This window comes from Sylvia atricapilla, chromosome 5 (genome assembly GCF_009819655.1).
Source record: "Sylvia atricapilla isolate bSylAtr1 chromosome 5, bSylAtr1.pri, whole genome shotgun sequence".
Taxonomy (NCBI): Eukaryota; Metazoa; Chordata; class Aves; order Passeriformes; family Sylviidae; genus Sylvia; species Sylvia atricapilla.
Window position 1 is genome coordinate 28,469,463 of NC_089144.1, and position 13,255 is coordinate 28,482,717.

The 13,255-nt window shown below is 39.0% G+C and overlaps 1 long non-coding RNA gene across 1 annotated transcript; it reads right to left on the bottom strand.

Moving 5' to 3' along the window:
- Positions 1–8,931: 8,931 nt before the first annotated feature.
- Positions 8,932–10,866, bottom strand: LOC136360866 (uncharacterized). The gene is made up of 3 exons (XR_010743522.1): positions 10,749–10,866; positions 10,391–10,531; positions 8,932–9,343 (listed from the first exon to the last, which is right to left on the bottom strand). It is a non-coding gene; the product is annotated as an uncharacterized lncRNA (long non-coding RNA).
- Positions 10,867–13,255: the final 2,389 nt, after the last annotated feature.

Sequence of the window (13,255 nt, forward strand, 5' to 3'; positions counted from 1 at the left end):
GTATGGTTTTGCTGTGGCTTTTCCACTGCTTAAGATCAGCAGTCTTTCAATCAAGGAAATGAAAACCCTCTGATGATCCATCTCAAAAGAAGAGTTTACTCTACATTTCTCACTTCTGAGTGACTTTGTTGCAAGACAAATGAAAATAAAAGTTGTTAGAAAATGGGATAATATTATTAAGGTGCTTTGTGCAGTGAGTAGATTCAAACTTGATTGAATGAAGAGCTCAGAAAGCAAATACTACAGTGTTTCATGGCTGTGTGAGGAATGTCAGAGGGCTATGAAGGCAAAAGTAAGTAGAAATGTCAAGAGGAATCATGACTCTTTCATACATACTGGCAGGGCAGCTCTGTCTCTCTGTCCTTGAGTGTGGCAGTGCAAGAGCAGAAGGACTAGAAAAGAAAGCAGTAACCTCATCCAGTACAACAGACATGGGCTTATGCTTTGTAAGGCCAGACCTGCACTGTTTTATGCATAAATCAGATGGCAGAAGGTGGTTCTGGTCTGCAAGTTTATGTCTCAAAAAATCTAACTCAGCTCTACAAGACAGAATCAGCATTTAAGGGGAACAAGCTTTGGAAAAAAGGCATGTCAATTATTCCCTGTGGTGTACTAAGTATCACCCAGTGTCCTGGCTCCAAAAACACTCCTGGCCCATCCCTGTGGCTTCAGAGAACTGTGCCTTGGCTTTTATCCTCTGCATGTGTCAGTGTTGATATATCTGGGACAATCTCCAGGTGAGCTTGGCCTGAGAGTAAGGAGCTTCCCTGCTCTAGAAAAACCTTCAGTGGAGCCTTCACAAGGTGGGAGCTCTCCAGAGATTCTGGCGCACAGTGTTTTGCCAAGGTCTGTGCTCTCAGCTGGGGTCTCTGAGTAGCTGTAATAATTAATTGCACCTCCAAAAACAGGGGAAGATTTTTCAGGACCTGTTCAGAAAGAGATGCTGTCTTTGCCCTTCAGGGACCAAAGAAATGCAGGCAATCAACTCAGGTGGCTCATGGCTCAATGCTGTCATGTGACATATTGGCAGGTTTTGAGCTGCCATCCCATGAAAAGTTCAAATGCTTGGATTTAGGTCCAACAGTACATCGGGGGGGAGGTAGGAGTTATGTGTCCCAGGTACGATGTGAGTTAGAAAACAGACCTCTATAACTCAGTGGCATCTTGTGGATTTTGTTGCTGTACTCTCCCAGTGACACTGGTGCAGGACAAAAAGGCTCTGTGAGGTCAGTTTGCCTGAGGTGCAGCTTTGCTACAAACACATCTTTATGACAAGATAATCTGCTGCAGATGGAGACACAGCAATAAGTCCTTCTGCTCCAGCAGTATCTTCTACATGGATTTCCTGCTTTGTTCTCCTGCACTGGGGAGCTGCCTTTCTACACAAATATCTTTCTCTGAGAAAACTTCTTGGGAAATAATTCAGTATTTTTCAACCAAATTGAGGTTACTCATTTTACACTGCTGTCTTTCTCCTGTAAATAGCTTTTCAGCTGCTCTTCTCTTTATTTTCTTACTTCCAGGAATGATGAATTCTTACAACATGAATGCTCTGTATAGAAGTAATATGTGGATCTGTTTACAAAAGACATCTAAAATACATTAGAATCTTAGAAGTTGAACCTTTTTTTCCCCCTAGGAATTAAGCATGCAATTTAAAAAAACATTTTCCATCTCAGGTGCTTTCTTGTACTGTATCACACACAGTGGTCCAGGTAGAAAAGTTATATTGGTCCACTTCTAGAACCCACAAGTAGAGAAGGAAAGTTGGATCAGTTCTTTTATGTATGCTGTTGAAAACCAGAAAACTACTCATTTACTGTAACAAAAATTAACCTAACAAGCAAACTAACCAGTCTTAATTCAATGGAAGAATCTACATCTGCTAATGTGCCATTTAATGTGCTGTGTAATACAATTCTGCACTCTTAATTGAAGAAAATTTTACATGTGCTATATCAAATGTCTCGTTGGTTGTGTTTCAAATGTCTCCCCAAGTCTAATTATGCACTTGCACCAAGAGAAAAAAAAATTAATTATAACTAGTTCCTGTTAAATTGTCTAAGGTGAAATAATCATGACTATAAACATGATCTGAAATCCCCAGAACCTGAAAGAAATACTCTGCTCAGTTCAGTAGTCCTTGGCTCCAATTTTGTGCTAACCCTCTTGTGGCCATACCTGTGCTCCACCAGCATTGTAAAAACAGGTGAAGAGAGCCCAAAGTATTTTGGAATTTTAATATGGCAATATTAAAAATGCCATAAACAGCTGATAATCCCTTCATATATGTCTCTAGCCTCATGACAAATGAACACAGCTTTTGAGCAAGCAGGGAGAAGAAACACACACAACATGCTTACAAAATGCATTAGGACTATTTTGATGAGAAACTCAAGTAACTGAGCTGTTCGTGGCTGTGAAAAAGGTTATTAGATACTGTCAGTTTAGTGGGATTTTTTCCTTATGGTTCTTAGAGCATTCTCAGTGAAATAGCTCTCAAGCAATAGGATTTTCAAAAGGCTTATGCTAAATACAGTGTGATGCATTTTGACTATGAAAAAGGTTGCATCTCTTTATGGATATTTACCTCTGGTGCACTGAGCTATTCCAGTTGCCAGTAAAAAGTGGGTAGGAATCCTTTGTCTGTTCCCTTCAGCTGAATTGCCTCACTGCTAACACCTTCCAAGTCTCTATCATCATGGACATCAAAATAAGTGCTAGGATGGTGTGAGTATCAGCAAAACAGAGTTCAGTTTACCTGTATTATCAAGCATACAAACAAGTAGGCAAAGCTTGTGGAGACATTTATTTCTCAAAAAGAGAGACCCATGCAGAAGCTAACCTTAATTTCTTATAGTGACTCCCTTGCAGGTATTGTAACATGAAATCAGGAATTCCTGCTCTTGTGGGCTGTTTTACTGAAATAGAGAACCTACACAGTGAGCTTTGCAGTCTTCAAGCCCTTCTCTTCTTTCACTCTTCAGTGGCAGAATGTTCATCAGCTACAGGCGAGCTACATCATACTTAACTCCATAAACAGTGATTCTAAAGCAGATATTTTCCTAAACAATGTTCTCCTTTCTGAATCCCAGCTTCTATATACTGTGAAAACAAATTCATTGTGGCAGCAAAAATGTGAAACTCTTCGGAGGCTGGTTTGATACATTCCTAGATAAAAGAAAAACCCACCGTCTTCTGCTGAGGAATGAGTCACTTTGTGTAAACCAGAAGCCATACCAGAGAGGGGATGAAAATTAATGTGGTTACCTCTGAGAGGGAAGCTGTAACCTTCACAGAGACTTTCTTTCCAGCTGTTTTCAAAGGCACTGTAATGACTTCAGAGAACTGCAGTGACTCATTTTAGTTGATGACTACATAACTATTCATTTACACTTAATGAGTTTATTCCGTCAGGTATTGGACAAAGTCTAAACAAATAATGCCACTGAATCATACACATCAATAAATTTGAGCGCTAAACTGATTCTGGGCAACAAAGGTAATGATAGAGAGAGCGGAAGAAAAGCTTCTTCCAATTAATGAAAATGCCCTCTGTATTTTCTAATGGCTCAAACATTAATTTGAAAATGGCTTTCTAAGCAATAATTTACAGACAACCACTTCATAATGGGGAAACAATTCAAATTTATGTGCACTCAAACGGTGATGATCTGATTAACTTATTAAATTCTTGTTGATTCTACAGTCTAGATGAAGTGTACCATTCTTCATGGGTTTCATACCTTGCAGTATTAAGTTCTCACATTATCAGACTTCAGGCTTCAGTTGCTAGTGAAGGTCTTTTCTCTGCCACATCTTCTGGTGTAGAGTGGACAGAACCAAGATCCCAGGGATTGATTTAATTTGTCTCTTTCCATTAATTCCAAAGATATATTCTCTTCCACATTGGAGGAGCACTTGATTAAATTTAGCACTAGAATTCACATAGTCCTCAGCTGCTGTGGAGTATAATTTAAACAGTGTGAAATATTAGATACACACAATTCAAGTTAAAGCTGATTCAGTCAGGGGATATCCATGCTGGATTTAAGTTCAAGAAGCTTAGCTTGAACCATGTCAAGCTTAATGTCCTTCAAAGGAAGCGAGTTAGCCTTTGGAGCAAGAGAAGATAAAAAATTATCCATGGGGAAAGACAAAAGCACAGTCAAATCAGTCTGCCAAATCTAGTGTCCAGTGGCTTTAAACAATGATCAGTAATACCAATTTATCTGTAACGTATTTGTCAGCTGGAGCTACCCCAGCTTTAATCACCATCCCCTCGGATATTTTGTACACCCTAGATAATTCCAAGGACAGTACAAAGTTGTTCAGACACTCAGATATTGTATAGAAAAGACTACTGAGGCACCACACGTTAGCATAAATTATTGTAAATAAATATGTAACTATCTCCAGCATCCCTTTCACAATAAAAGAGAGGCTTCCGGTGGCTATGCAGTGTGGCACATTAAAATGTTCAACATATTGGTATTGAGTAAACATGAGCCCTAAAACAATCAGCCCTTCATTTACCACTGTGCTTTATGGCTTTGTGGTAAATGTAATAGATAAATTTGTACATCAAAGATTTGGTCTATTGAAAAGCTACTCCAAGGCATCTCTGATATTCCAAGATCTGTGGTGCAAGCTGCGAAACTCAACATTTGCAACAGAAATGACATGGCCGGACTGGAGATGGCCCATTCATCAAGGATGGGCCTCCACTTTACAGCTGCTCGACATCTGATATCAATCTTTATAGGGGATCTGGAGGATGATCAAATCAGCACCCCAAAGACGAGATCCGGGAAGACTATCAACGTCTTTTCATACTTACGGGAACCCCTTTCAAGACCTCGCTTGGAAATAAAGAAATACATGAATATTCGGACTTTTAATGGACTTAGCCTCAGGACAAATAAACTGTATAAAAACCTTACACCAAAACCCAGTGTGTGGCTGAGGTTGGATGGTACCATTGTTACTGTCACTCTGCCACCCAGCATTCGATCGATGTTGTCCGAATTTATTGTGGTTTTTTAATTTGGTTTTTTTGAAATTTGCTAAATAAATTCTGTTGTTTTGAATTGGCTTCTTATCATTTATAATAGCTTCAAGGCCATTCAAGCCTTGCAGGATGTTATCAGACTGTTCAGACAGAAGACGGACTTGAAGTATAACTGTATTTCCAGGTGTGACTTAGATGTCATGACTCTCATGCGTAGCCCCCTGAAGCTGTAATTGCCTCTATTCAAGAAAGAGACAATTGTTTAAAAAATCTAAATATTTTAGCCTATTTTAGACAAAAACTTAAGTTTCTTTCTCCAAAACTGCCCTGAGTCGTGCCCAGTGAAATTCTGAATAAGCCTAGTTTGTTTACTGGATGAAAACATGCATTTTCCTTATTCATTAAACATTTATCTTGCTTTTTATCAGTAAAAAAATCCAGCTTTGTCCATTTACTGTATTTGCCTGTTAACATTATTAACCCCAATATTTAAGTGTGTGATCTCACTTGTTATTTCCAATCATTCTTACACTGAGTCTGGGAGTCCATTCCACTCACCCAAAAGGACAGCCTCTCTTTTTGGAGACCAGGGTCTGAAGTTGGGATCAGTCCTTCCTTAAAATGCTGTAGAAACTTAGAAAGTTTGATTTTTTTCTTTGTCTGAGTACAGTTTAAATAAACAGAAGTGTCAGTTTGACAGAAATTATCTGCAGAAATGCAGTTTAACTGACCAGAGTCACTAGCTGTGTTCACTAGGGTTTGTCTGCAAAAGATCACCTTGAAGAGGTGAGATACATGATATGTAAATGTAAGGTCAGCATTCTTACATTAAGTTTCTTCTAGAAGTTATCCACAGCCACTAAAGGACATCTTATTTCCAAGTAAAAGGAGCCACAAGTGGTTTAAGGCTCTGTAGCTCACTCATGTTTTCTTCCCATCTTTCTTTGTTTCTCTTCAACTTCCATGACATTTTCCCCCTTTCTGTTTGTCCACAGGTTTTTTAAAATGCTGTGTTGTGGCTGAGGCAAAAGACAATTTCATCTGTCTTCATTAGAACTCTTGCCATAGCAAAAGTGAAAATCCTGCCTGATACAGATGTTTATGCTATGTTTTAAGCGGGACAATTCCTTTAAATGCACCACATGAAGCACAGCTAGGTGCAGAAGCAAATTAATGAAACAAAGCCAAGTCAGATTCCATGAGCACAGGCTAATTCTACCTACATATAGGAAAGACCATGATCCTAGTAACTAAATGTCACCACCATTAACATTATTCCTGTCAGCTTGGGATGGGGTTAATCTTGGCTCAGCTTTTTAGTGTAGTGTTCAGTGACACTATATTGTCAGGATAACAATCTTTTTTGTCTCTGGCTTCCTGGCATGAAAAAAAAGGGCAGACACCTTTCTTCGTAGCTGCATGCATTCTCCTCTGTATTCCCTGCACTGCTAGGAACTTTTGCTGAAAGATATTCCAGCAAAATTTTATCTTAGACACTAAGGTAAGTTAATTCTTTGCACATGTAGAATTTTTAAAAATCCAGCCATTTGAGATGGGAAGGCTTTCTTTAGCTAAATGAGTCTGCTTATTGGCTCAGATTTGTAATAGAGGTTGCAGCCCAAAGCATATATTTATGACCACATTTCAGTGTTAAGAAAGATCCTATGGCATCTTGAAAATTCAGTATCTCTGACAGTAGTGCTGCCACAGTCTTAGCTAAAGCAGTCAATATAAATGCATAAATAGAAGGGACAAGATTAAGGCCTTCAGGACATTTCCCTAAAATAGTAACAGGTCTCTAACTAAGTATTTAAAGTGAATTTTCCCCTAATAGGAAACTATAGAGCCAAAACTAGCTGTCATTCCAACCAGGTGACAAAAGGGCAGTATCTTCTTATCAGCTGATTGAAATTATCACACAGAAAAAGCGCCCATTTTTCTTCTTTAATTTAGGTTGCTAGCATTTTTTTTCTCCCAGAAAACTTTCTACAGAGAGACCTTCATTCACTCTTTCTTTGGCACTGCCTGATGAGTTTTAAATCTAGTGGTCAGTGCTGGGCTCTCATCGAACACAACACAGCAGCCACAGGTCCACTGGGACAGAGCCATGGGACAGAGGTCAGTGGCAAATAAAATCATGTAACACTTGTGCATTGCTAAATGCAGGTCACTGATTTTACCTATCCCATTAATTTTAATGGTCTGATCACATCAGGATGAGGTAGATTGCTAAACTTCCACTATCCACTAATGCTTAGGTGTGAGGAGCTGCCCCTTGCATGATGGGAAGTGTCACTTCTATGTAGTCTAGGCATCACTGGAAGGTAAGATTGGGTGTGCAGGCTGTAAATTAACTCTTGCAGCAGCCTGAATCACTTATGTAGCATTTCAGGAGCCATATGTCAGTGTATATCAAAACAGCAATATATCAACAGCTGTCTGAGGTGTAGGACATGAGATAAAAAGAAAATGGGATCATTAAAAAAAAAAAGGATTGGACAACTATGAGTTGCTGATGAGCAGCTTTAGAAGTCATTGGTCATATGCCAGCATTTGCTAAAATCAGTTCTGGTGAGGCAGCAGGCAAGGAGAGGGACTGATGGACCTGGGTACAGCATGGACACCCCTCAGCTCCAGCAGCTTGAGCTGGCCCTTGATTGGCCTTGTGCCATATCACTGAGAGGTAGTTAGTTCAGGGTCATTTAAAATGTGCTCATTTGAACAAATGCAGCACATACCTCATCAAAATGAGAGGGATTTACATCAGTCTTACCATTTGTATTGAGGTTCACGCTGGCTGTGATGGGAGCTATATATTTATAGATGCCTCCAGAAAGATTTGCTCTGTCATGTACTGCCTGATAAACGAGAGAATGAGATTTTGATACCACATGAAACAAAAAAGGGGGAAAGAAGATGAGGAATGTCATTTGATGGACACTGATAGGCATTTATTCACCATGACCTAATTCACTGCTCATTTCTGGAGCCCAGGGCAATGAATAACATATTAAGTAATATTAATGTGAAATATGGTTTCTGCTACAACAGCAGTATTAGGAAAGAAACTGCCATTATATGTAAAAAACATACACAACCCTTCATTTTTTGCAGAATCCTTTCCTCAGCTGCAGAACTATGGTAATAATGGCTAGTTACATTAATTCTAACATTATTACCAACACCAAAGCCTATGACTTTCCTAGTTACCCCACCAAACAACCCTATTCTTCTAATTCTGTTTCTTTCTGTTCCTAAGTAACTTCCAACCCCTTTTTAAAGCATAAACGAAGCAGTAAGGGAGCTTACATTTTTATGTCTCTCAGCACTTTTAAAGATATTAACCAAAGCTGTTTATTCCCCTCTCTCTGTAGAAAAGCAGAAGCTAGGAAACAACTCTTTATTTTCTAAAATCCTGGAAACTGGAGTGCATGTTCCCAGGTGTATTTGATGTAATATTTTATATCAACATGCTCATTTTTTTCATGAGGAAAGCAGTAAGCAGATGAAACTGGGAAGTACTAGTAAGAAAAAGCAAAAAAAACCCCTACATGAAATATGATATAAAATTGCAGCAATAGTATTTATGGTTTTTTACATGCATTCCCATGAAGAATAAATCAGGATAATGCTGAGATTATATTCCTTCCCCTCTTTAGTGGAAGAAGAAATGTGAATACTCTAGACACTACAATTCATTTCTTGCCTTTCTTGGAAACATATGTATGACACAGAGGAATTTTTTTTATTATTATGTGATTGACTTGTACATGAAAATAAAAATACCCATACTAAAATAAGGGGAAAATTTGTGCATCAATAAAGGGAAACTTTGAAATTAAGCAAATAAATAAAGAAATGTTAAAAGTTTAATGCCTAGTAAACATGAAGGCAATGTTCACTGCAGTTTTTCTAAGTGTAAAAAGGTTTCAACACATCAGGATTTTAAAGAAAACCTTACTAAGTTTCTTAACGAATTTCTGATTTCTTTTAAACAGGCTTTGCTAACCTGAGAAGCTGAATTAAATCTGACTGTATTTTGTGTCAACCCCACTAATAGGGTGACAATGTCAGCTTGCTTCAGATGAAGGTTGTCTAAATTGATCTCCCCTTGCTCTAAGGTCTTAGGGCAGGAGCCTGTTTGCCCCAAGGTCTCTGTATTCTCAGTGGAGAGAGAGGAGCCTCCCCAGGAGCGAATCAGGTCCTCTACATTGACTGTGCAGCCTCTGCTGGTATCTTCATGCTTCATGGCACAGCTGGGCTCCTTTTCCGCAGGCAGCTGAGGAGAAAAATGGGTGAATGAATATGTCCTGGCTTTCTGTGGAGGAAAACCTGGATGCATGGTAAGGAAGAAAGCTACACCACACTCAACAAAGAGTTTATGTGGATTGTGGGCTGCGCCACAGACTCCATCTGTATTGTCATGGAGATCCAGAGTGAGGCGGAGGCTGTGGGGTACACTTTGTCAAAGTCAAAGTAAGGGTACCTGAGATCAGCTTTATCTCCAGATCTAGGCTTGACCCATCTACACACCCTCACCAGCAGCTCAGTTTGCAAACATGTCCTTGATCATCACCCTAAGTCCTCAGGACACGGAACTGGAAGCTCCTTGCATTGATGTCTGTGCAAGACACAGGTCCAAAAAGCAGTGGCATGGAATTTTTTCTTTGCAAAGTGGTTTTCTGAGTAGAAAAACAAACTCAAACATCACCCCAGGCATAAGAACACTGCATATTGCCATGACGGGGATCCAACAAAAGCTACAAAATTGTGCTCAGTATTATGAGATAAGGGAAAGAGAAACCAAAGTGCTCAATACCCCATAAGAATGAGGAAACGAAATTATTTCCTTTTGAGGGTTGAAAAATAACCATGCTAAAAACAAACCAATTTAGAAAAGCAATTTTTACAGAGACAGAAAATATTGAGAATCTTTGCAAATAATTAAGCAGTGTAATCGTAGATTATCTTTACTTAATAAAGAGAAAGGTTAGGTATCTCCAGAGCTTTAGAGGACTGTTCTGTTATTATGTCACAATTTATAAGAATTTAATTGTTCCACTTGAGTATTATTTGTCTCTTATCCTCATGATTATATCCTTTTGGCTTACTAATCAAAACTAGTTATCAGCAAAAGTTATTAATTTCTCTTAAAAAAAGAGTTTTCTTTTGAGATCTTGTGCTAAAACACTAGTCTTGAATACCTTTCTTCTGTAATTTATAGAGAATGGCTGGTTTCCCTCTCAAATTTACCCAGTTTATGTATTCTTTACCACAGGCTAATGGTTTCATCCATCTCAGAGAAGCATAAAAGCTCTTAAATTTAAAAATTACAAGTCCTTTCCTTTCTCTGAAAAGGTAACTTGGTTGAAAGAATACAAGAGGTCTCTGTTTAGCAAAAAGTTGCAAATGAGATAGATGTCCCTAGATAGCTCTAAAAATCTTGAGCTTGATGTTCCAATGGGGAATCACCTGCAATCCACACACCACTGTAGCCTCAGGCACTGATGTTTATCATTCCTGTTCCAATGGTCACAAAGGGATCAAGGCATCAGCTGCATTGGATTGAAGCATATACAGATATATATATACACATGTAGCATGCACACTGTATTTTTTTGTTTGTATTGTCTTTTAACATAAGAATCATTTTATTCCAGACTTCAATACCAAACACAAGACTCCTATAATCACACAGAAAGCAACCACCTCTATGCTTGCTCAAGAACAGGATTACCTTTGTTTTCATGCTCTTCATTTCCCCCCACCACTATTGTGCTTTTTAGCATAATACAAGCCTAAAATGATCCTGTGCTTGCCAATTGGTGGCCCGCCATGAAAGCCAATTTAAGCGGTTAGCAAAATCCCCCATCTGGTATCTGGACTTCCAATGTATGTCCTGCACATTAGCACAGCTGAGCTTCCAGCTGAGACCCTCTGCATTTCCACCAGGTGAGCCAAAATACTAAGCCAAGAGGTGCTTTACTAAACCTGTCTCAGCTGGAAGTTGGTCTCTGCAATATTTTTCAGTGTTATTAAATTAGTTCATTCCATTCACAGATTCAGATGCTATTTAGAACAGTTTTACTCTTTTCCCCAGGCAACCTGGTTTTTATTACAAGCTATTTTTATATGAATCTTGTTCTGCAGATTACTTGGAAGAAAGAAAATGGTCTCTGAGCTTAAGGTGTGCTCAGTGCCTGCTGTTCACTGATTTATCATGTGAATTTGGCATGATGCCTTTTTTCTTCTGCTCAACTCTTATGTTACTCCCTGAAAGCTTTGTTAAAAAGACCAATACCCAGGAAACATAGTACTTGTGATTTTTATGGAATACATTGTGTAGTTAAAGTTTTTTGAAGTATGCTGTTTTTTTTCAGAAATTATCTTGTTATTGGCTCTCAAGTAGTTTCCCTGACTGAAGAGATGTGGTAATAATATCCATTGTGAACGTATCTGAAATGTCTCTTTGGGTCATACCACCATATCCAGTCTCATCTCTTTTTTTTTCAATGCAGTCTATGGCTAGATGCTTATGTTGTTTGTAGGTCTAACTCCTCCCATCTTTGGACACATAAAAGTATCTTCAGAGTCTAACATAAAAGCATTGTCAATTGGAAAGAATAAGCACCTGCATTTAAGTTTGGGCTTTCTTTGTTGGCACCTGTCAAAAGTTTTTTAAACTATTGTCTGTTTTGAGACAAGTGAAGGGACAATTGCACTGTCAGAGAGATCTCAAGTGATTGTGTAGAGAAAAGGAACTCATTAAGACAATTACCAAGGGTAAACAGAGGGAGTTCACCCGTGATGTTATATTTGGTTTCCCTGGCATCCAAAAGGCTGCCAGCTGTTCATGCACATGGCCAATCACATCCTGGCCAGGGGCACAGCTTCTGCCTGGCCAGCAAGAACAGCACATTTGGTAGAAGACAATCTCTGTGTGTAGGTGCAAGATATGTAGATTTGACGTTAAAGGTACTTTGACAAATGAATGTGTTATGGTTCAGAGCTGGTTGTACTGGGGAATGTACCAGAGTCAGTGAAGAAAGCTGTTGCATGGTTAATTCCTCTTAAAAATAAGGAAAGCTGTTTTACTATGGGGGTGGACACAGTTGGCCAGAGAGATTGTGGAGTCTCTGCCCCTGGAGGTATTCAAACCTTAACCAGCCATAAGCCTGAGCAACCTCTTCTACCTGACTCTGCTTGGGCATGGTGGGTCGGGCTGGAGACATTGGAGACATCCAGAAGTCCTTCCAATCTCTGCAGTTCTGTGACTTAGTGAAATGTAAAGCACATGGAAGTGATGAGGACAACTGATTAAGTGGGGATGCCAGAAATGTGGAGCATGCTGAAAGTTGTTGTTGAAGGCCACAAGGCACATGGAATGTGGGTGGGGAAATGAAGCTGTTTTCAGGGAGTTGCTAGGGTATTGTGGGGCTGTGAGAAGGATGATAAGAGCCCCCATAAGACCATGGGCTTAGCAGTGTGGATTGAACTTGAGATACTGAAGAGGGTGCATAACAGATGATGGAGGTGGGATTGACAAGAACCAGATGGATATATTACCAGAGAAGATGAAGACTATAGAGAATCTCTAGGTAATGTGTCTTGTTTAGTTCTATGGTCCTGAGAAGCTTCTGATGTTTCAGGATGTTTTCAGTTCCTCAAATGTTTTCTACATCTTTATGCATAATCTTTGCTGCTGGTTTGGTTTTGTTCCCCAGTTGTTGTTATTGGGGTTTGGGGGCTTTTTCCTCCTTAATTTTTGTTTTAATGTCATACATCTCAGTAAGACCATTTCCCACTTTCTTGAGTTAACTGTAGGCACGAGGTGGAACCTGCTAACCATATGTTACTTTTTAATTAATTCTTTTTTTCTGCATGCTACTTTTTAATACAAATTACTTAGTTTGGCTCTTTTATTGTGATCACAGGGTGCTAATGCACTTCTAGTGTGTCATAGGAGTCATTTCTATCAGAAGAGTTTAGCTTTGATCGTGCTTTTCTTGTTATCCTTGTTGATTACCACTATTTGCATATTACTTGATTCCTCAGGTTTGTGATCTCTTGTTTAGTCTGGTTCCATCCTCTCTTGTCTCTCCAGGTTCCTTGTTTGCTTTGCTTTCCTACTTTGCTCTGCTTTGGTGTAAGAGATATTTTAAAACTCATTAATTTCAAAGGCAAAGGTTTGTTTTACACATTTGCCTTTTTAACTTTTGGCAGTTTTAGTTTATTTCCTTACAA